The 22,274-nt window shown below is 47.7% G+C and overlaps 8 non-coding genes across 8 annotated transcripts; all 8 read right to left on the bottom strand.

Annotated features, from left to right (window-relative positions):
- Positions 1–17,706: 17,706 nt before the first annotated feature.
- LOC135025185 (U1 spliceosomal RNA) lies at positions 17,707–17,869 on the bottom strand. Its single transcript, XR_010221971.1, has one exon. It is a non-coding gene; the product is annotated as a U1 spliceosomal RNA (small nuclear RNA).
- Positions 17,870–18,021: 152 nt separating this feature from the next.
- Positions 18,022–18,185, bottom strand: LOC135025209 (U1 spliceosomal RNA). Its single transcript, XR_010221994.1, has one exon. It is a non-coding gene; the product is annotated as a U1 spliceosomal RNA (small nuclear RNA).
- Positions 18,186–18,856: 671 nt separating this feature from the next.
- Positions 18,857–19,019, bottom strand: LOC135025186 (U1 spliceosomal RNA). Its single transcript, XR_010221972.1, has one exon. It is a non-coding gene; the product is annotated as a U1 spliceosomal RNA (small nuclear RNA).
- A 152-nt stretch (positions 19,020–19,171) lies between these two features.
- Positions 19,172–19,335, bottom strand: LOC135025208 (U1 spliceosomal RNA). The gene has a single exon (XR_010221993.1). It is a non-coding gene; the product is annotated as a U1 spliceosomal RNA (small nuclear RNA).
- Positions 19,336–20,006: 671 nt separating this feature from the next.
- Positions 20,007–20,169, bottom strand: LOC135025181 (U1 spliceosomal RNA). Its single transcript, XR_010221967.1, has one exon. It is a non-coding gene; the product is annotated as a U1 spliceosomal RNA (small nuclear RNA).
- Positions 20,170–20,321: 152 nt separating this feature from the next.
- Positions 20,322–20,485, bottom strand: LOC135025222 (U1 spliceosomal RNA). Its single transcript, XR_010222007.1, has one exon. It is a non-coding gene; the product is annotated as a U1 spliceosomal RNA (small nuclear RNA).
- Positions 20,486–21,156: 671 nt separating this feature from the next.
- LOC135025168 (U1 spliceosomal RNA) lies at positions 21,157–21,319 on the bottom strand. The gene has a single exon (XR_010221955.1). It is a non-coding gene; the product is annotated as a U1 spliceosomal RNA (small nuclear RNA).
- A 152-nt stretch (positions 21,320–21,471) lies between these two features.
- Positions 21,472–21,635, bottom strand: LOC135025214 (U1 spliceosomal RNA). Its single transcript, XR_010221999.1, has one exon. It is a non-coding gene; the product is annotated as a U1 spliceosomal RNA (small nuclear RNA).
- Between the last annotated feature and the right edge of the window lie 639 nt (positions 21,636–22,274).

Raw genomic sequence — 22,274 nt, 5'->3', positions numbered from 1 at the left:
CATACACTACAGCAGGTACAGAGCTGTCGCTGCCTGTGGCGGGTGCCGGCACCGGACTGCGCTGAAGTTCTTGGAGTCAGCATCAGCATTCCCTTGGTGAATCCACAATGCCCTCCTATCCGAGACTGCCATGAAATTGGCCCGTGAACTCAAGAGTCCTATATCCCTTGCAGTCGTAAGTATGCTGCAGTGTCAACAGGCCAACTAAACCCTCCCCCCTCCTTTTACCCCATCACTTTGTCCAGTCCCTGTGGTCCATACTGTATTGCCATTATTATGCATGTTGCTGTGCTGGCCCTTTTCTGAATGTCCCTGCCACCGCCACCGAAGAGCTGGATAGCCCAGTATGAAAACCACCTGCCGGCCTCACTGACGGTCCGAGTCAAAGGCTCCATTTTTTTTTTTAAAGATCCCTCTGCCAAGTTAAGGGGGGCTTAAGGGGGCCCCAGAGATATCAGTGTACTGGGGCCCAAGATTTCTGTTGCTGGCCCTGACCCTCAGGGGCGTATCTACCCCTTGGCCAGGATGTCACTTGCCAGGAGCACCATCCAGGTTTCAGTTGGGGGATTAGAGTTCATACAGTAATTAAATGTTTTCATATTGATAACTACATCTCCCAGCATATACAGTGTGCTGGGGATGCTAACAAGCTTTATTTAAAAGTTTAAAAAACATTGCTTTTATAATTGCAATGGTTAAAAAGGGAGAGCTATAAATCAATTTATCAGTGAATGATCGCAGTTTGAGCCGTTACATTTTACTGAACCACCTATCCCTCCACACTCACTACCTGTCCTCAGGATACATTTACCATCCTGGCAGACGGTATACCGGCGGTCATTTGACCGATGTTGGAATCCTGACACCACTTGGGAGACTGGTGCCGGCACACAGACAGCCAACATCCCGAAGGTGAGTATTGGAGGGAGGGTTAGGAGTCGGACCAGGGGAGGTGGTGTAAGGGAAGGCACTAGGAGGGGGGGGGGGTAGCCCTAGCTGCCACCCCCTGAGGGTTAGCCCTATCCACCACCCCCCCAGAGGGTTAGTATTAGGATTGGGGATCATGTGACCTCTGGAATCCCGAGCGCCGGATGCCATACCCAACCCCCTTTACTTTTTCAGGCATTTCTATCTCTCCTCTCTCTATGGTGTTCCAATTGCCCACTTTCCCTTGTGCTTTACTCTCTCTCTCTCTCTCTCTCTCTCTCTCCTTTGTTTAGAGCATCAGTTTCTGTAGTCCACTTATACCCTTATTTTTTCCAGTGTTTCACTAACTCTCTGATGTAATGAGGATGTATGGTCTAGAGGGATCAGTAATGCATTGTACTGTATAGAGGCGTCAGGGATGTAGCGTAGGGAATAGAGGCGTCAGGGATGTAGCGTAGGGAATAGAGGCGTCAGGGATGTGGCGTAGGGAATAGAGGCGTCAGGGATGTAGCGTAGGGAATAGAGGCGTCAGGGATGTGGCGTAGGGAATAGAGGCGTCATGGATGTGGCGTAGGGAATAGAGGCATCATGGATGTGGCGTAGGAAATAGAGGCGTCAGGGATGTGGCGTAGGAAATAGAGGCGTCAGGGATGTGGCGTAGGGAATAGAGGCGTCAGGGATGTGGCGTAGGGAATAGAGGCGTCAGGGATGTGGCGTAGGGAATAGAGGCGTCAGGGATGTGGCGTAGGGAATAGAGGCATCAGGGATGTGGCGTAGGGAATAGAGGCGTCAGGGATGTGGCGTAGGGAATAGAGGTGTCAGGGATGTAGCGTAGGGAATATAGGCATCAGGGATGTACTAGCAGGTATATAGAGGTCAGTGTACTGTAAAGAGGTGTCAGTAATGCAGTGATGGTTATAGAAAGGTCAGTGATGTAGTGTAGGGTATAGAGGGGTCAGTTATGTAGTGTGGGGTAAAGAGGGGTCAGTAAAGATACTAAGCTGAAGTACTTAGAACACTTCTTGAATTAAGACACAACCTGCAAGAAAAAGTATGCAATATGGGTGAAAAGGCAAATGTCAGAGGTCTGATACAAGTGACCAGCTCCATACCTTGCACCACATAGTGTTATGTTAAACTGGGATATGTTCTTTTTTGGTGTGTGTGGGTGTGTGTGTGTGTGTGTGTGTGTGGGTGTGTGTGTGGGTGTGTGGGTGTGTGGGTGTGTGTGGGTGTGTGTGGGTGTGTGTGGGTGCCAAAGGCTGCCTGCCTTATTGCTCCTCCCCCATCCGGCTCCCAAGCACCTCTGCTGCCCAGTGATCCAGGAGCCTGCTGCTAGGAAGAAGTGGCCGAGCTTCAGCAAGCGAGTCTGGAAACTGGCGGAGGAAGTCATGATAACCAGATAATGGGGAGTGGAGAGCCAGTTCCAAGGTAATACTTTATACAGCTGGTTGAGATCCTGGTCGGTGGATATGGATTCCAAGAAAACCCTGGAGGTGCTTCCTTTCAAGGGAGACACTCTCTTTGGAGAAGACCTCAATAAGATTGTAGCTGATCTGGCTACTGCTAAAACAACTTGCCTACCTAGTATGACTCCTACCACGCAGAAGGCTAAAAGTACTTTTCCTTGGCCCTTTCATCCTCCAGGTAAAGCGTACCCATGGTCAGGCATACCCAAAGCAAGCTCATGCTTCCAGACCTGCCAAGCCCAGACTGAAGCAAGCCTGGGCTGCCCGTCAGCCTGCTTCCAAAACGGACAAGCCTGCCGCATGACGGGGCGGGCCTCCCTCTGGGGGATCCCAGGGTGGGGGGCCCGACTTCTAGGTTTGGCATAGAAAGGTATAATTCTAAGATAGAGAATTCTATTTGGAGCTCACCTTGTACTTTGTGAAGAAATAATCAGCATTGTGGCTGAGCAGATACATGTAGTGTGTGGCTGCAAACTGCATGGATCTGCTGCGTTGCAATGCTGGTACTTTTTTTTTTCAAAGTACCAATAGCTTCATATAATGTTCACAATTTTTATGCAGGATCAAATAGCTCAATGGGTAGGGTGTTTGATTAGAATTCAACAGGTTATAGGTTTGAATCCTGGGTATTGTACTTTGAGATGTGTTATTTAATAAAGCATGTTATTCTGACTGCCGGCATCCTATCACCTGGGATATCATACTAAATAAATGGAGTTGATCAATTTTTTTTTTTTTTAATTAAACTAGGGACAATTTCCAGATACTTTTATTTATAACTGAGATTGCCCCCTGGAACTTCACATCAGTTGACAACTATGCATGAGTGGGCAGAGCTTCCCCTGGATCTGCCCACCCATTTGTGTGCCATCATAAAAGAAAGAATAACTGACAGTTATCCTGGGCGTACACTACTCAATTATCTGTCAGGCTATCTATCCAGTCTGGATGGATGGAATAAAAATCTGGTAATGTATAGGAGCAAATGTCGATTAACCATTTGCTCCCAAACACTAGAAAAGTGGTCAAAAATGGTCATTACACAAATTGGTTAAACCCAAAATTTAACCAATTTGTTTAGGGGACCATTTTTGTCCATTTTCTAGTGTTTGAGAGTAAATCGTTGATGGTCATTTGCTCACATAGATAACCGGATTTCTATTCCAATCAGCCAGTGTTGGAGAGATGGTCTGCCAGATTACATAATGCATACCAGAGCCATAACTAAACTTTTTAGTGCCCTGTGACAGAGAATTATATGCCCCCCCCCCCCACTATTTTTGCAATATGGACAAAAGGCGCATGCCTCGTGGGGAAGGGGCATAACAAGATTGGTCTCAGAGAAAGCACATGAGATATGAAGATATATCTAGTATACTTGACACTCAATGGTTTGTGGTATTGCCCTCCTTAAATGCATATACAGTCACACATGGCTTGCTTGTGCAAATGGCATATCAGCAGTCAGCACTAACTGGTAACATGCCATTTGTACAAGTAAGCCATGTGTGACTAATATATAAACACACTTTATTAAATAACACCTCAAACTACCATACCCAAGATTCGAACCTATAACCTGTTGAATTCTAATCAAACACCCTACCCATTGAGCTACTTGATCCTGCATAAAAATTGTGAACATTATATGAAGCTATTGGTACTTTGCAAAAAAATATTATTAGCATTGCAACTCAGCAGATCAATGCAGTGTGCAGCCACACACTCCATATATCTGCTCAGCCACAATGCTGATTATTTCTTCACAAAGTACAAGGTGAGCTCCAAATAGAATTCTCTAGCTTAGATTATACCTTTCTATGCAAGGGTAAATAGCTCAATTGTTTGACTGCAATGCCACAGGAAATGGTTTGGATCCAAGACAGTGTGACTGAATAATAAAGAAACCTTAAGATGAGTTCATGAATGTTGTATAAGTATTAGTGAGAGAAGGGGTCAGGAGCATGCTAGGCTGCAAAAAATAAGGTAGGCTGCAAGTGAAAGTAATGATCTCCTATATATTTTCCCAGATCTGTAACTCTGTGTGGCTAACTCTGGGGGAAGTCACAGCAATGGGCGGAGACGGCATCTGCAGGACGATACACCAGTGCCAGCAGCAGACCGTAACAAAGTGACAGATTAGGGAGAATATATAGGAGGTAGGGAGGTGGCCATGGTACATGGCTGACCAAGGGACACTAGCTCATGTACCCCTTTACCACTGAGGCTAGCCACCAAGGATGGACCTGTCACCAGTGCACATGCAATAACCTCTTCTGCTGCCCTCTTTGCAACTCAGATTGCCCAGTGCTCCCCTTCGCTAACAGCCCACAAAGTTTCCCCATCTCACGATCTGCCTCCTCACCGCCACTTTCATCTCTACAGCACACGCGCATATCATACAAGATCCCATCATGCGTACGTAGGTCTGAAATGCCAGAGGGAGGTTGGGGGGAGATTGGCATGCGCCAGCAACACCACACAGCTCACTGTGACCACAGTGGAGAGGCGCTGCAACAGGACAATACACCAACCTCGGAGCAAGGAACTGCGTCGGTCAGGAGGAGAACTATTTCAATAGCATAAAAAGGTTAGTGCGTCCCACCCTATGGACACCAGACTCATCAAGTCACTGTTGCCAGAGTCTCATACAATGACTCTGAACCTCTAAGCACACTATTTGACTGTCCACACCCTGCTGTGCCTATTACCCATCTCCTCCACCACCCTCAACACTGACCCACACATCATTCACCCACAAAGATACAATAAAGGTAGTTTGGATAAATTAGCTAAATGAAATGGATTTAACCAATTTATCTAAATTACCATTTTTGGATGTTTTCCAGTGTTTGTGAGCAAATGGTCAATTGTCATTTGCTGCCACATATTAGCATAATTTTGTTTCAACTAGAAAAAAAAAAATTGGACAGATAATCTAAGTGTGGATCCAGTTTAAAGGTCTGTATTCACGGCCCGATTTTGGGGAGAGATGTGTGCTGAGCGAACTGCTCAGCACACATCTCTCCCCCCGCTCAGCACAGCGTGATGTGTACTGAGCGTACGAGGGGTGGGGGGGGCGCTCATTTCACCCCCTGTGTAGGGCATTCTGTGTGTATCCAGCTTAACAGGTGTGAGCAGTGCCAGATTAAGGTCCACATGGGCCTGGAGCTGAAATTTACAAAGGGCCTAATTGTGCACCGCCACATGGGGTGTGGCTAGTGGTGTGGGGGGCATGATCAGTGGTGTGGGGGTGTGGCCTTCCTTCAGTCACCTTAATTGCCATCTCCACTTCACTTATATCAACAGTGTAATGTGAAAGTTAACAAACAAAAGGAAACCCCCTGTAAATAGCAGTGCCGCTTATACACATAATGATGCCCACGGTAGGAATGCCCCTTATACACATAATTCCCCGTGGCAGCAGTGCCTCTTATACACATAATAAATGTCCGTGGTAGCAGTGCCACTTACATACATGTTAACGTCCACAGTATCAATGCCGCTTATACACATAATAAATGCCCATGGTAGCAGTGCCGCTTATTCCACATACAACTGACGGAAACGCAGTTCTGCCCCGTTCTGATACACTTTAACCCCTAACAAAAAAAGGTATCAGGAATACCTAGGGAGCACAATAACAAATTTATAAAAAATTTATTTTACATACACATTATGCACACATAATAACAATATATCATTAAAAATATATTAACTGAACAATTGAACAAGACTCCTTTTATCTTCAAATAATTAAGGTTACCCAATAAGGGTTTATGGACAGAAATCCTTAATCGATGGTATCCAATCCTAAAAAGTGTCATATAGAATTTTAGTTTCAATAGTTGTATTCCATTAAAGTTAGTTGTGCTTATTTATTCCAGCAATGTCAGTCTCTGGAGAGAGGGCGTCTGACTGTACGGTTCAAAAAGAGCGCGGTGCTATGCTCCACCTCCTAGATGTTACTCTTATCCCCACAGCATCGTGGGTAAAGTACTTTAACAGCTGCTGGCCTTCTCCATTCCTAATGTTTGTTAATAGCATCTTGGATATACAGTAACTTTGTACAATAACTACAAACATCAAAGGTGGAGCATAGCGCTGGTACGTTACATACAGAGCCCCGGCGACCTCCTTTTGTCAGCGTAAAAGTTATTCCGTTACATCATTGCTGTGGGGATAAGTGTAACATCTAGGAGGTGGAGCATAGCGCCGTGCTCTTTTTTCGGTAAATGTATGATCTGGCAATATGGGGGAGAAGCGGTATCAGCGCACATGATGTGCGTTATACCTCTTCTCCCCCATGTATGATGGCTGCGGTGCGGCTATCTAAAACATAGCAGGCGGATATGCGCGGGCAATATATGAACGGTCAGCATCGCTGACCATTCCGACACCTGCAGCTGTCGATTTGGACAGCTGCAGGTGTCATACACCTGCACCATACACTACAGCAGGTACAGAGCTGTCGCTGCCTGTGGCGGGTGCCGGCACCGGACTGCGCTGAAGTTCTCACCTGAGTAACGAGTTCCTGCGCATGCACAGAGGAGCCGGCCGGGTAGGAGACGCAGCGCGTCAGCACTGAGCTGACGCGCTGTGTGCTCAGGGGTACATCACCGGAGGGGGGAGCGCTTCGGCAGACAAGATGTTAATACATCTTGTTGATGTCCCTTCCTGCTTCGCCTCAGTAATGAGGCGACGCAGGAAGTGTTATAGCGGCATGATGCGTGCGGCTATAATACATTTACCTATTTGTGCCGTACAGTCAGGCTCCCCCCCTCCAGAGACTGACATTGCTGGAATAAACAAGCACTAACTTTATCAGAATACAACTGTTGAAACTAAACTTCTATTTGGCACTTTTTAGGATTTAATACCATCGATTATTGGGTAACCTTAATGATTAGAAATAAGACAAGTCTTGTTCATTTAATATATTTTTAATGACTTACAGTATTGTTATTATGTATGCATAATGTGTATGTACAGTAATATTCATTTTTAATAAATATGTTATGGCACGCCCTAAGTATTCCTATTACCTTTTTTTGTTGTTACTTAACCCTGGCATCACAGTACTGCAGCATTACATGAGAATTCTACATACAATAATATAGCGATTGGCCAAACAGTTTTGATGCCTTGATAAGCGCCAGGTATTCATTTGTTGTTTCACTGTTATCCCTGCCTACCACCACATACACACACATAGTACACACAACAAACACGCACCACCACATATACACACACAGTACACACACCACCACTGCATATACACACGCACAGTATACACTACATACACATACAGTACACAAACACATCACTACACACACACCACCACATACATATATATATATATATATATATATATATATATACACACACACACACACGCCACTGCATATACACATGCATATACACATGCACAGTACACGCACACACACCACCACATATACACACAGACAGTACACACACATCACCACATAGTGCATAGTGCACACTACACACATACACTACACAGACATACAGTACACACAAACACACATACAGTACACAACATCACATGTACATACATGCACACCACTACATGCACACAAACACTACACACACAAAGCAGTCGATGCTACTTATCCAGAAGCCATTGTACAACTTACAATTACCAGGCTTCATGCAGCAGCAGCAGCTCCTCGTGTAGTCTGAGGGGGCGGAGCTTGTGAGTGACAGGATCAGTCAGGACCCCGGAGAAGGAGAGACTGGGGGTGAGATGCGGCCACCACACTGCCTGCACCGTCCTGTGGCTCTTGGTGAGAGTGCTGGCGTCGGGGCATGGGAGAGAGGACAGTCGCTGACAGTCTGTGACAGGAAAAAGTTATTTTCCTGTCATGGCTGTCAGTCTCCTGTGGGCCTGTTTGCAATGGGGGGCCTGGAGCTGCAGCTCCATCCGCCCCATTGTTAATCCGGCCCTGGGTGTGAGCATCATACAACTACTGACTTGCCAGTAACTATACAGCAGCTCCATACCTTGTGACTTGAAGAAACACCAGTTAACCCCGGGAATGCTGCAGTCAAAGCAAAAATTCCTCTTCTTACATTCCGCTGCACTTATTGTGGGGTAGCCGCAATCCCTTCTGCTGTACGGTTCCACATTACATTGTTTCTTGTCACTTCCTGTTGATGCAGTAAGGAAACATCCAGGAATTACAGCAGCTTAGTTTTTTTTATTTAACTGGTGCAATTTAGCTAAAACAGCTAACAGGAAATTTCCACTTAAATGGTATTTTCTAATCTTATCTGACCATGACTAAGAATAAAGGATACACAAGATAAACTCTTATAGCTATGGACCTTATCCATGTTTAAGCTCCATCAAATCTGTAATCAATAGCACTACATGCTCCCACTCTACCACTGTACTGTATACTCTACCTGTGTTTTTAAGGTTAAAAACACCATTTAACCCCAGTGACACTTGAATTAAAGCAGCAGCCTCTATAATAGCATTCTTTAGCATTAATCCCAGGAAATCTGCAATCTTCACGCTCTTTGATAGCCACGCTACATTGCTGTTTACTTGGATGGAGCAGAGAGCACAACATCAGGACATAGGAAATATTACAATGCATGATAAGAAAGGTGTGAGCTCTACAGCAAGGCCTCTAACCCTTTGCCAGTGCCAAATACATAGGGCTTAACTCAGATCTGATCACAGCAGCAAATTTATTAGCTAAAACCATGTACACTGCAGGGGGGGGGTGTATAATATGTGCAGAGAGAGTTAGATTTTGGTGCGGTGTGTTCAAACTGAAATCTAAATTGCAGTGTAAAAACAAAACAGACAGTATTTACCCTGCACACAAACAATATAACCCACCTAAATCTCTCTGCAAATGTTATATCTGCCCCCCCCCATCCCTGCAGTGCACATGGTTTTGCCCACTAGCTAACAAATTTGCTGCATCTGGGAATTACAGCATCTTAATATTTCTTTTTACAGAAGGTTCAGCAAATTAAATTATTTAGTGAAATACTGTAATCATAACAGTTACAGGGATATTAAACATCTTAGTGATATTTGGTGGACCCCTTTCTTTGAAAGTAAAGCATTCATAACCAAGAACCAGAAATAACGACACTGAGACTTGAATTTTGGCAGAAAATTGCTAGCTATTTATTTGTCCCTATCCATTAGGAAACCTGTAATAAAGAAATTAATTTAATATGCCGCTCCAGCTGGCATATGGTGGCGGCCCAAAAGAACGGCTCAATTAATCTAAATTAACCTTAAATAACTAACCCTATAAATTTACTAAAACTTACCATAAACCGGTAATAGGTGACAACTCAACCCCCACAGTGACTACCCACCGCTCCTGGGTGCCCTGCCGCTGCCTTCCCGGACGGGTGGTCAAGCGGCCATAAGTCGATGGAGGTGAGTGCACCTAAACCACAACAAACTGTAAAAACACTACAGTTTTCCCTACAATACAAAACTGCCGTTCTTTTCCGCCAACAAATAGCCAACGAAAACAGCCAACAACTTAGAGCCAAAGCACCACGTGCCAAAATTTCCAACTACCAGGGCGGGAGGGTGGGAAAGCAAATCCCAAGAGACTTAAAATGGCCTCACCTTCCATATATATATCAAACCCTCCCCCTAAAGAAGGCTGTACTTTCCTCACAGCTAGGTCCACCCCTCCCCAGATGTTTAACTCTTTTCTCTCCTATGCAGTCAATGCTCTCTCCTAAACATCTTAGTGATATTTGGTGGACCCCTTTCTTTGAAAGTAAAGCATTCATAACCAAGAACCAGAAATAACGACACTGAGACTTGAATTTTGGCAGAAAATTGCTAGCTATTTATTTGTCCCTATCCATTAGGAAACCTGTAATAAAGAAATTAATTTAATATGCCGCTCCAGCTGGCATATGGTGGCGGCCCAAAAGAACGGCTCAATTAATCTAAATTAACCTTAAATAACTAACCCTATAAATTTACTAAAACTTACCATAAACCGGTAATAGGTGACAACTCAACCCCCACAGTGACTACCCACCGCTCCTGGGTGCCCTGCCGCTGCCTTCCCGGACGGGTGGTCAAGCGGCCATAAGTCGATGGAGGTGAGTGCACCTAAACCACAACAAACTGTAAAAACACTACAGTTTTCCCTACAATACAAAACTGCCGTTCTTTTCCGCCAACAGCGAAAGACTCATCCCCACAGTCTTTCGCACCGCCACCATAAACCTACCCTAACTCCTGCAAAGCGAAACCTAGATCCTCCAGAAAAAACATCATCCCCTCATTGGATAGATGTACTCCATCGCGCCGGAAAAGGTGGCTGTCTCTGAACCGTATCCTCGGGTGGCGAACCACCCTCCCACCGTGGGACAGCACCCACTTTGCCACCGCTCCGTTCACCTTTTTCCGGGCCTCATCAATCTGGCGCCCATCCGCCACACCCCTCCAACACAATCTTGGCACCATCATGGAAAAAACCAACACACAATTGGTCCATGCCGCGGTCACACTTGCCAGATCCTGTATCATGGCCCACCGCAGATCCAAGGATGTCCTCTTCCCCAGGTCGTTGCCACCTAGATGGACAACCAAAACCCTAGGGACTCCATGCTTGCTGGCCTGACTCACTAACCTACTCCTCAGCTCACCCCACATCATTCCTCGCCAGCCAAGCCATCTGACACCCTGTGTTCCTAGCAATGCCTGAGACCCTTCCGAGGCCACCAACCTGGCCGCCCAGTAAATGTAAGAGTGGCCAACCACCCAAATGGGCAAATAGTCTTCGAACCATCCTGAAGGGAAAAAGAGGGGTAGAATTGATTACTAAGAGGCTTATTAATTGTTTGTACTGAAGGATCTGCCAAAAAGAAAAACTTTATATCTCGCTATTGCAGCAGTCATGGCCTAGCCGACTGCACCCTGTTCCGTTTCCAATTTAAAGCTCAATTAAAGACACAAAGGGGGAAGATCAAATAAAACAAACGAAATAAAAAACAGGGAGGGGGGGGGGGTATAAAATGGGAAACACATGTAATAACTCAGCTGGAGGTGAAACGTAAAGACCTGCTGAGGGACTCTGATTAGACCAAATGAGCCGAATTATAAATTAGAATTCAGTCCGTCAAGTCAGGCAAAAAATCGCTAATAACTCCAGACCCCCGCTGCCGACTCATGCCAGCAACGGCGAGTAGCTAATCCCTGAGTAGGATAAAAAAGGGGGGAACACCAACATACGCACAACACCATAAAATCACAGAACTGGAACAACATAATATATTGCAATTTAAACAAAGCACCAAGCGCAAACCGACTTCTCATGTGACGGGGCGAATATATCGTCTGTAACTTGACGACTTCCATCGCCCCACCACCTGGATTTCAGTTCTGGAGCAACCCGCCGCAGCCGCCGACGTCGCTGCGCCTATGCGAAAGGAGTGAGTACCGAAAGCAGTGGGTGGGAGGCCCAAACCCGCCAAACAACGACTCAGCATCCAACGAAACTGGTATTTCGTGACTGGCAGCCCATCATAATGCAACAGCCAAGACCCCTCCTTAACGGGTCGCACCACCACATATTGCATGGCCAGCCCCACCGGGCAAACGCTCTCCTCCAGCGCTGGAACCATTGTAACCCAGCGCCCTCTCCCCACTTGATCCGTCTTGGAGCGCCGCAATCTGCATAGCAAGGACCTCTCACCCACTACCACGTCCCCGACCAGCATGCGCGAATCTGCTTTCTTGGAAGGCGCTACCAACTCAGAAACTCGAAAGAATGCTAGTGTAAACTCATTGTACAAAAGATTAGACAAGGCTGAAGCTTTGGGACAGTCAGGGTCTCAACCCATGCCTGATCCTATGTTGCAGGGACTGTCAGGGTCTCATAAGCGCCCACTATCCCAGATTGTTGACACAGATACCGACATGGATTCTGACTCCAGTGTCGATTACGATGATGCAAAGTTACAGCCAAAATTGGCAAAATCCATTCGATATATGATTATGGCAATAAAAGATGTTTTGCACATCACAGAGGAACCCCCTGTCCCTGACAAGAGGGTACATATGTACAAGGGAAAGAAGCCTGAGGTAACCTTTGAGGGGGTCACACGAGCTGAACGAGTTATGTGAAAAAGCTTGGGAATCTCCAGATAAAAGACTGCAGATTTCCAAAAGGATTCTTATGGCGTATCCTTTTCCATCAACGGATAGGTTACGATGGAAATCCTCCCCTAGGATGGACAAAGCATTAACACGCACAGCTACAGTTGGAAAATCAAATTTTTTACCTTATGTTCCCTCAAAGCATAAGAAAGCTCCGCATTATCAAATGCAGTCCTTTCGGTCACAAAGAAACAAGAAAGTGCGAGGTGCGTCCTTTCTTGCCAGAGGTAGGGGCAGAGGAATAAAGCTGCACAACACAGCTAGTTTCCAGGAACAGAAGTCCTCCCCGGCCTCTACAAAATCTACCTCATGACGCTGGGGCTCCACTGGCAGAGTCCGGCCCATGTGATGTCATGCAGCTGCTCTGACCACACCTCCTGTTTCTCCGTTGCCGACCCCATTTTGAAACCATGCCCCCGCACCGCTCCATCTCCGACTTGGAAATGGAGTGTTGTTGACCCCCCTCCCACCCCCCCCTTCACCGATTCACAGACAGAGGCGATCGCATTATCTGCGGGGTGTCGCAGAAAATGCAGGCGGATGCGTATGCTCTTAGCAGTTTTTGCAGTTGGATTGCGATCCAACCTGAATCAGGCCCCATTACCTATCACAATGCACTGCGGGTAGTACAAAATGGGGTTAATATAGGAGAAAAAAACCCAACCTTAACTGTCCCTGGTGGCTAGTGGAGCGGCTGCCCAGTAATCAGTGTCCACGCCAGTGCGCACACGGCCCGCCCCCATCAGCGGCCTCGTGATCCCGGAGGGCGGTGTGTGTGTGTGACTGACCTTAGGAAGAAACCGGAGCCTCCGCTGCAGTGACCCAGCAACCGGGGCACAGGAGTATACTGCGCCATTGGGAGTGATGGAGCTGCAGTAAAGAAGTCTATTAGACCTAGCCTGCTGCAGCCCTTGTAGATTCTTATAAAAAAAGTTCTTCTTTTCTTGCCAAAATTAATAGCTAAGAATAGGCTGCCTGAGGCATCCCCCTGTTAAGTGGCCTGCTACTGAAGGCACCAACTACAAACTGAGCTCCCTGTTCATGGAAGCGAGGTTATAGAGGAGGGGGCGCTGAGCATCTTGGGAACAGTCAAAAGCTTTGAGCCTGTTGGTGCCTCAGATCAAGATCCTACTCTACACCCCAATGTGAATCCTTGTGGAGTCCAGTGTACCCCACAGAAGAAATTAATGTGTCACACCCATTGGCAGCAACATTAGAATAGCTGCTGATGGGCACAATTGAGAAAGGAAGGGGGGAAAACATTTGAATCCAGCACATATATGTAATTTGAATATGTAATTTGTACCTTCCTACTTTAAAATGTAATGGATGAACCTCACCCTGTGAGAACTATCTTCATGATCAAGAGACCTCATATGCAAGATAAGTATGTGTTGGGATAGGGCTGTGGAGGGCGGCTGCTCGGGCACACCCCTGTCAAGTTAAGGAGATTCAACAGAGGCAGCACAAGGGAACTCTCATCTGGGGACAACAACTGCAGGGAGAACACATTTTCAGACGAATGTGGGAGGGCAGAAGGCTGCCTAATACTGAAGCACCCCCAAACAACAAACCAAATGCAGCAACTAGTGCAAGCATTCCTGGGGGAAGGCCTGCAGCAGATGGATTTGAATATGGTGATGTCATCCAAGCAGTGGGCATAGTTGGCTGCAACCCTCGTCTGCATATGAAAAGAGAAAAGGGTCACGCAGGGCATGGCGGCCTTTGTGGGGTTGCGCTTGGATGACGCCTAAATCGCTTTATACACCCCCACCCCCCATCAGTGTGGGCTCATGTTGGCCATGCCCCAGCCCCTGAAGCATTCAAGCTGATTTCTTGCAGCAGCTGGACCCAGTAACAGCTCCAGAGTTGTTCTACAAGACAAGTAAAAGGGTGTGAGCCCTGCAGCACCACCTGTAGTTTGCATACACACATATATAGGACAGCATCTCTTATATGCCCCAGGGTCAATAAAATAGTATCCTTATCTAGGGTATCCATCCCCTCAGATAAGGTATCCGTCCATGCCGCTACAGCACTACACACCCAGGCCGACGCAATTGCCGGTCTGAGTAAGGTACCTGAATGTGTATAAATGGACTTCAGGGTAATCTCCTGTTTGCGGTCAGCAGACTCTTTGAGGGTAGCCGTATACTGGGACGGGAGGGCTACCTTCTTGGATAAGCGTGTTAATGCTTTGTCCACCCTAGGGGAGGATTCCCATCGTAACCTATCCATTGATAGGAAAGGATACGCCATAAGAATCCTTTTGGAAATCTGCAGTCCTTTATCTGGAGATTCCCAAGCTTTTTCACATAACTCGTTCAGCTCGTGTGACCCCCTCAAAGGTTACCTCAGGCTTTTTTCCCTTGTACATATGTACCCTCTTGTCAGGGACAGGGGATTCCTCTCTGATGTGCAAAACATCTTTTATTGCCATAATCATATATCGAATGGATTTTGCCAATTTTGGCTGTAACTTTGCATCATCGTAATCGACACTGGAGTCAGAATCCGTGTCGGTATCTGTGTCAACAATCTGGGATAGTGGGCGCTTATGAGACCCTGACAGTCCCTGCAACATAGGATCAGGCATGGGTTGAGACCCTGACTGTCCCAAAGCTTCAGCCTTGTCTAATCTTTTGTGCAATGAGTTTACACTAGCATTTAAAACACTCCACATATCCATCCAATCAGCTGTCGGTGGAGACACCACATTCATTTGCTCCTGCTCCTCTCTAATATAGCCTTCTTCCTCAGACATGTCGACACACGTGTACCGACACACCACACACACAGGGAATGCTTTTTCTGAAGACAGTTTCCCCACAAGGCCCTTTGGAGAGACAGAGAGAGAGTATGCCAGAACACACCCCAGCGCTATATAACCCAGGAATACACAGTAACTTAATGTTTGCCCAGTAGTACTGCTGTATGTAATTTGCGCCGAATTATGTGCCCCCCCCCCCTCTTTTCAACTCTCTTGTCTACTATGGTATAAGCAGGGGAGAGTCCGGGGAGCTTCCTCTCAGCGGTGCTGTGAAGAAAAAATGGCGCTGGTGAGTGCTGAGGGAGAAGCCCCGCACCCTCGGCGGCGGGCTTCTGTCCCGCTTAAACTGTAAAATTGGTGGGGGCTCATACATATATATAGTGCCCAGCTGTATATGTGTTATATTTTTGCCAAAAAGAGGTTATATTGCTGCCCAGGTGCCCCCCCCCCCCCCCCTGCGCCCTGCACCCTGCAGTGACTGGAGTGTGTGAGCTGTATGGGAGCAATGGCGCACAGCTGCAGTGCTGTGCGTTACTTCAGTGAAGATCATGAAGTCTTCTGCCACCTCTGAAGTCTTCTTTTCTTCTCATACTCACCCGGCTTCTATCCTCCGGCTCTGCAAGGGGGACGGAGGCGCGGCTCTGGGACGGACGGCGATGGTGAGATCCTGCGTACCAATCCCTCTGGAGCTAATGGTGTCCAGTAGCCTAAGAAGCAGGACCTTGCAACTCAGAGTAGGGCTGCTTCTCTCCCCTCAGTCCCTCGATGAGGGAATCTGTTGCCAGCAGTGCTCCCTGAAAATTAAAAACCTAACAAAATACTTTCTGTCAGAAAGCTCAGGAGAGCTCCTGAAAGCATCCAGTCTCCACTGGGCACAGTATCAAACTGAGGTCTGGAGGAGGGGCATAGAGGGAGGAGCCAGTGTACACCAAGAACTAAAGTCTTTCTTAAAGTACCCATGTCTCCTGCGGAGCCTGTCTATCCCCATGGTCCTTACGGAGTCCCCAGCATCCTCTAGGACGTTAGAGAAAATAGGATTTTAATACCTACCGGTAAATCCTTTTCTCTTAGTCCGTAGAGGATGCTGGGCACCCGTCCCAGTGCGTACTGTGTCTGCAGTTATTAAATGGCCCTTAACTCCAGAATATTTATGTGGAGACAACTTTCCTGACTTGACCATCTTCCTTGGATGTTTTCCCCTGTGTGACTGCTCCCCAGCCTCGGAGGGTTGCATCCGTGGTCCCTAGGATCCAGTCCTGGATCCCGAACCATCGCCCCTCTAGGAGGTGAGAACTGTGCAGCCACCAATGGAGTGAGATTCTGGTCTTGGAAGACAGGATTATCCTCCGGTGCATGTGTAGGTGGGATCCGGACCACTTGTCCAACAGGTCCCACTGGAACACTCTGGCATGGAACCTGCCAAACTGAATGGCCTCGTAGGCCGCAACCATCTTTCCAAGCAACAGAATGCATTGATGGATTAACACTCTTGCTGGTTTTAGAATTTGTTTGACCAGACTCTGGATCTCCATAGCCTTTCCACTGGAAGAAAGCCTCTTCTGTGTCCAGTATGACTCCCAAAAACAACAACCGCGTCATTGGGACCAACTGCGATTTTGAATAGAACCTCACCCTGGGAGAACAATCTTCATGACCATGGTATCTCCTATGCAAAATAAGTATGATTTGGGATAGGGCTGGGGAGGGCCGCTGCTCAGGCACATCTCTGTCAAGTAAAGGAGATTCAACTGAGGCAGCACAAGGGAACTCACATCTGGGGACAACAACTGCAGGGAGAACACATATTTTCAGATGAACATGGGAGGGCAGAAGGCTGCCTAATACTGAAGCACCCCCAAACAACAAACCAAATGCAACAACTAGTGCAAGCATTCCTGGGGGAAGGCCTGCAGCAGATGGATTTGCATATGGTTGTGTCATCCAAGTAGTGGGTCAAAGTTGGCTTCAACCCTCGTCTGCATATGAAAAGAGAAAAGGGGCGTGCAGGGCATGGCGGCCTTTTGCGGCGCTTGGATGACCCCTAGTTCACATTAAACACCCCCACCCTCCTTCGGTGTGGGGCTCATGTTGGCAATGCCCCAGCCCCTGAAGCATTCAAGCTGATTTCTTGCAGCAGCTTGGCACTGTAACAGCTCCAGAGCTGCTCTGTAAGGCAAGTAAAAGGGTGTGGGCCCTGCAGCACTACCTGTAGTTCGCATTGTGCGTTGGAAGGCACAAAGTAAGCAGACAGGAGGAGAAGTCAGGATAGTGCACAAGGGTATAGAAGGGAGGGGCTCAAAAAAAAAGAAGTGGAAACAGACAGCAAACTAGGCTGGAGAGAGACCTGAGACAAAGAGATCTGAATTATATGAAAGCCGACCAGTGGAAACACAAATTATGCAGTCAAGTGTCCCACATTTGGGGAAATCGCAGTAGCAGCACACCCAGAGTGCAATGGGTGAGCCTTGCCCTGGGAGAAGCACCTTCCTGATCATAGTATCTCACCTGGCAGGTAAGTAGGAGTTGGGCTAGAGCTGGGGAGGGTCGCTGCTCGGGCACCCCCCTGTCAAGTGAAGGAGATCCAACTGAGGCAGCACAAGGGAACTCTCGAAAGAAGAACAAGGCTAGAGGAAGATCTGAGACAAAGAAATCTGACTTTTACCAGAGCTGACCAGAGGAAAGCACAAACACAGTCCCCCACTACCACAAATAATGCAGTCGAGTTTCCCACATTTGGGGAAATCACAGGGGTCAGCATACCCAGAATGCAATGAATGAACCTCACCCTGGGAGAAGAATCTTCATGACCATGGTATCTCCTATGCAAAATAAGTATGATTTGGGATAGGGCTGGGGAGGGCCGCTGCTCAGGCATATCTCTGTCAAGTAAAGGAGATTCAACTGAGGCAGCACAAGGGAACTCTCATCTGGGGACAACAACTGCTGGGAGAACACATATTTTCAGATGAACATGGGAGGGCAGAAGGCTGCCTAATACTAAAGCACCCCCAAACAACAAACCAAATGCAACAACTAGTACAAGCATTCCTGGGGGAAGGTTTGCAGAAGACGCATTTGCATACAGTGATGTCATCCAAGCAGTGGGACAAAGTTGGCTGGAACCCTCATCTGCATATGAAAAGAGAAAAGGGGTATGCAGGGCATGGCGGCCTTTTGCGGCGCTTGGATGACCCTTAGTTCGCATTAAATACCCCCACCCTCCTTTGGTGTGGGGCTCATGTTGGCAATGCCCCTGCCCCTGAAGCATTCAAGCTGATTTCTTGCAGCAGATTGGCACTGTAACAGCTCCAGAGCTGCTCTGTAAGGCAAGTAAAAGGGTGTGGGCCCTGCAGCACTACCTGTAGTTCGCATTGTGTGTTGGAAGGCACAAAGTAAGCAGACGGGAGAAGTCAGGATAGTGCGCAAGGGCATAGAAGGGAGCGGCTCAAGAAAAGAGAAGTGGAAACAGACAGCAAACTAGGCTGGAGAGAAACCTGAGAAAAAGAGATCTGAATTATACGAGAGCCGACCAGGGGAAACACAAATTATGCAGTCAAGTGTCCCACATTTGGGGAAATCTCAGGAGCAGCACACCCAGAGTGCAATGGGTGAGCCTTGCCCTGGGAGAAGCACCTTCCTGATCATAGTATCTCACCTGGCAGGTAAGTAGGAGTTGGGCTAGAGCTGGGGAGGGTCGCTGCTCAAGCACCCCCCTGTCAAGTGAAGGAGATCCAACTGAGGCAGCACAAAGGAACTCTCGAAAGAAGAACAAGGCTAGAGGAAGATCTGAGACAAAGAAATCTGACTTTTACCAGAGCTGACCAGAGGAAAGCACAAACACAGTCCCCCACTACCACAAATAATGCAGTCGAGTTTCCCACATTTGGGGAAATCACAGGGGTCAGCATACCCAGAATGCAATGAATGAACCTCACCCTGGGAGAAGAATCTTCATGACCATGGTATCTCCTATGCAAAATAAGTATGATTTGGGATAGGGCTGGGGAGGGCCGCTGCTCAGGCATATCTCTGTCAAGTAAAGGAGATTCAACTGAGGCAGCACAAGGGAACTCTCATCTGGGGACAACAACTGCTGGGAGAACACATATTTTCAGATGAACATGGGAGGGCAGAAGGCTGCCTAATACTAAAGCACCCCCAAACAACAAACCAAATGCAACAACTAGTACAAGCATTCCTGGGGGAAGGTTTGCAGAAGACGCATTTGCATACAGTGATGTCATCCAAGCAGTGGGACAAAGTTGGCTGGAACCCTCATCTGCATATGAAAAGAGAAAAGGCGTATGCAGGGCATGGCGGCCTTTTGCGGCGCTTGGATGACCCTTAGTTCGCATTAAATACCCCCACCCTCCTTTGGTGTGGGGCTCATGTTGGCAATGCCCCTGCCCCTGAAGCATTCAAGCTGATTTCTTGCAGCAGATTGGCACTGTAACAGCTCCAGAGCTGCTCTGTAAGGCAAGTAAAAGGGTGTGGGCCCTGCAGCACTACCTGTAGTTCGCATTGTGTGTTGGAAGGCACAAAGTAAGCAGACGGGAGAAGTCAGGATAGTGCGCAAGGGCATAGAAGGGAGCGGCTCAAGAAAAGAGAAGTGGAAACAGACAGCAAACTAGGCTGGAGAGAAACCTGAGAAAAAGAGATCTGAATTATACGAGAGCCGACCAGGGGAAACACAAATTATGCAGTCAAGTGTCCCACATTTGGGGAAATCGCAGGAGCAGCACACCCAGAGTGCAATGGGTGAGCCTTGCCCTGGGAGAAGCACATTCATGATCATAGTATCTCACCTGGCAGGTAAGTAGGAGTTGGGCTAGAGCTGGGGAGGGTCGCTGCTCAAGCACCCCCCTGTCAAGTGAAGGAGATCCAACTGAGGCAGCACAAAGGAACTCTCGAAAGAAGAATAAGGCTAGAGGAAGAAATGAGACAAAGAAATCTGACTTTTACCAGAGCTGACCAGAGGAAAGCACAAACACAGTTCCCCACTACCACAAATAATGCAGTCAAGTTTCCCACATTTGGGGAAATCACAGGGGTCAGCATACCTAGAATGCAATGAATGAACCTCACCCTGGGAGAACAATCTTCATGACCATGGTATCTCCTATGCAAAATAAGTATGATTTGGGATAGGGCTGGGGAGGGCCGCTGCTCAGGCACATCTCTGTCAAGTAAAGGAGATTCAACTGAGGCAGCACAAGGGAACTCTCATCTGGGGACAACAACTGCAGGGAGAACACATATTTTCAGATGAACATGGGAGGGCAGAAGGCTGCCTAATACTGAAGCACCCCCAAACAACAAACCAAATGCAACAACTAGTGCAAGCATTCCTGGGGGAAGGCCTGCAGCAGATTGATTTGCATATGGTTATGTCATCCAAGCAGTGGGTCAAAGTTGGCTTCAACCCTCGTCTGCATATGAAAAGAGAAAAGGGGCGTGCAGGGCATGGCGGCCTTTTGCGGCGCTTGGATGACCCCTAGTTCGTATTAAACACCTCCACCCTCCTTCGGTGTGGGGCTCATGTTGGCTATGCCCCAGCCCCTTAAGCATTCAAGCTGATTTCTTGCAGCAGCTGGGCACTGTAACAGCTCCAGAGCTGCTTTGTAAGGCAAGTAAAAGGGTGTGGGCCCTGCAGGACTACCTGTAGTTTGCATTGTGCATTGGAAGGCACAAAGTAAGCAGACGGGAGAAGTCAGGATAGTGCGCAAGGGCATAGAAGGGAGCGGCTCAAGAAAAGAGAAGTGGAAACAGACAGCAAACTAGGCTGGTGAGAGACCTGAGACAAAGAGATCTGAATTATACGAGAGCCGACCAAGGGAAACAAAAATTATGCAGTCAAGTTTCCCACATTTGGGTAAATCGCAGGAGCAGCACACCCAGAGTGCAATGGGTGAGCCTTGCCCTGGGAGAAGCACCTTCATGATCATAGTATCTCACCTGGCAGGTAAGTAGGAGTTGGGCTAGTGCTGGGGAGGGTCGCTGCTCGGGCACCCCCCTGTCAAGTGAAGGAGATCCAACTGAGGCAGCGCAAGGGAACGCTCGAAAGAAGAACAAGGCTAGAGGAAGATCTGAGACAAAGAAATCTGACTTTTACCAGAGCTGACCAGAGGAAAGCACAAACACAGTCCCCCACTACCACAAATAATGCAGTCGAGTTTCCCACATTTGGGGAAATCACAGGGGTCAGCATACATAGAATGCAATGAATGAACCTCACCCTGGGAGAACAATCTTCATGACCATGGTATCTCCTATGCAAAATAAGTATGATTTGGGATAGGGCTGGGGAGGGCCGCTGCTCAGGCACATCTCTGTCAAGTAAAGGAGATTCAACTGAGGCAGCACAAGGGAACTCTCATCTGGGGACAACAACTGCAGGGAGAACACATATTTTCAGATGAACATGGGAGGGCAGAAGGCTGCCTAATACTGAAGCACCCCCAAACAACAAACCAAATGCAACAACTAGTGCAAGCATTCCTGGGGGAAGGCCTGCAGCAGATGGATTTGCATATGGTTCTGTCATCCAAGCAGTGGGTCAAAGTTGGCTTCAACCCTCGTCTGCATATGAAAAGAGAAAAGGGGCGTGCAGGGCATGGCGGCCTTTTGCGGCGCTTGGATGACCCCTAGTTCGCATTAAACACCTCCACCCTCCTTCGGTGTGGGGCTCATGTTGGCTATGCCCCAGCCCCTTAAGCATTCAAGCTGATTTCTTGCAGCAGCTGGGCACTGTAACAGCTCCAGAGCTGCTCTGTAAGGCAAGTAAAAGGGTGTGGGCCCTGCAGCACTACCTGTAGTTCGCATTGTGCGTTGGAATGCACAAAGTAAGCAGACGGGAGAAGTCAGGATAGTGCGCAAGGGCATAGAAGGGAGCGGCTCAAGAAAAGAGAAGTGGAAACAGACAGCA

Source organism: Pseudophryne corroboree, unplaced genomic scaffold (assembly GCF_028390025.1).
Source record: "Pseudophryne corroboree isolate aPseCor3 unplaced genomic scaffold, aPseCor3.hap2 scaffold_414, whole genome shotgun sequence".
NCBI lineage: Eukaryota > Metazoa > Chordata > Amphibia > Anura > Myobatrachidae > Pseudophryne > Pseudophryne corroboree.
Note: the sequence above shows the minus strand (reverse complement) of the source record. Positions and strands in the feature narration are given on the sequence as shown.